The sequence below is a fragment of the Etheostoma cragini genome, unplaced genomic scaffold, assembly GCF_013103735.1.
Source record: "Etheostoma cragini isolate CJK2018 unplaced genomic scaffold, CSU_Ecrag_1.0 ScbMSFa_3825, whole genome shotgun sequence".
Classification (NCBI taxonomy): domain Eukaryota; kingdom Metazoa; phylum Chordata; class Actinopteri; order Perciformes; family Percidae; genus Etheostoma; species Etheostoma cragini.
Window position 1 is genome coordinate 1 of NW_023268133.1, and position 1,366 is coordinate 1,366.

Sequence of the window (1,366 nt, forward strand, 5' to 3'; positions counted from 1 at the left end):
GTGCCTGGCTAGCTCAGTCGGTAGAGCATGAGACTCTTAATCTCAGGGTCGTGGGTTCGAGCCCCACGTTGGGCGCTGCTGTTTTAGAGAGTGGGAATCCCTGAGTTCTGCACAGTATCAGGTGGCTGTATTGGGGTGGATCGGCTTTCAATCGCAAGATTAGCAGTTCCATCCCAGTGTAAAAATCCCTGTAATTTACCAGACTAAAATGTGACTGCATTCTACTATCATGGCCTGTGCTGACGTCCTGTTCCTCAGATCGGACTAAAGTCTGGTGACACTGCAGGTTCAAATTCTAGAACTTCAACGTATTGTTTCAGAACTGCACGTTAACATTCCAGTACTGCAGGCTAACATTCTTGAACTTTGACCTAACATTCTAGATTGACAGTTTAACACTTTAGGACCATGACTCTTAAAATTCTAAAACTACAACCTATTGTTCTACAACTGCAACTTAACATTCCAGAACTGCAGCTTAACATTCTAGAACTACAATGTAACATTTTAGAACTGCAATTAACATTTTAGGACCGTAACTCTTAAAATTCTACAACTTCAACCTATTGTTCCAGAACTGCAAGTTAACATTCCAGAACTGCAGGCTAACATTCTTGAACTTCGACCTAACATTCTAGATTGACAGCTTAACATTTTAGGACCATGACTCTTAAAATTCTAAAACTACAACCTATTGTTCTACAACTGCAACTTAAGATTCCAGAACTGCAGCTTAACATTCTTGAATTTCAACCTAACATTCTAGAACTGCCAAGTAACATTCTAGAACTGTAACATTTCAGAACTTTCAAGTAAAATTTCTGGACCGCAACTCAAAACTTGTGATGTGCCTGGCTAGCTCAGTCGGTAGAGCATGAGACTCTTAATCTCAGAGTCGTGGGTTCGAGCCCCACGTTGGGCGCTGCTGTTTTAGAGAGTGGGAAACCCTGAGTTCTGCACAGTATCAGGTGGCTGTAGTGGGGTGGATCGGCTTTCAATCGCAAGATTAGCAGTTCCATCCCAGTGTAAAAATCCCTGTAATTTACCAGACTAAAATATGCCTGCATTCTACTATCATGGCCTGTGCTGACGTCCTGTTCCTCAGATCGGACTAAAGTCTGGTGACAATGCAGGTTCAAATTCTACAACTTCAACCTATTGTTCCAGAACTGCAAGTTAACATTCCAGTACTGCAGGCTAACATTCTTGAACTTTGACCTAACATTCTAGATATACAGTTTAACATTTTAGGACCATGACTCTTAATATTCTAAAACTACAACCTATGGTTCTACAACTGCAACTTAACATTCCAGAACTGCAGCTTAACATTCTTGAACTTAAACCTAACATTCTAGAACTGCAG

General features: G+C 41.1%; 2 non-coding genes across 2 annotated transcripts; both read left to right on the forward strand.

Annotated features, from left to right (window-relative positions):
* The first annotated feature begins 2 nt into the window (after positions 1–2).
* On the forward strand, positions 3–75 carry trnak-cuu. Its single transcript has one exon. It is a non-coding gene; the product is annotated as a tRNA-Lys (tRNA).
* Positions 76–849: 774 nt separating this feature from the next.
* Positions 850–922, forward strand: trnak-cuu. Its single transcript has one exon. It is a non-coding gene; the product is annotated as a tRNA-Lys (tRNA).
* The last annotated feature ends 444 nt before the right edge of the window (positions 923–1,366 follow it).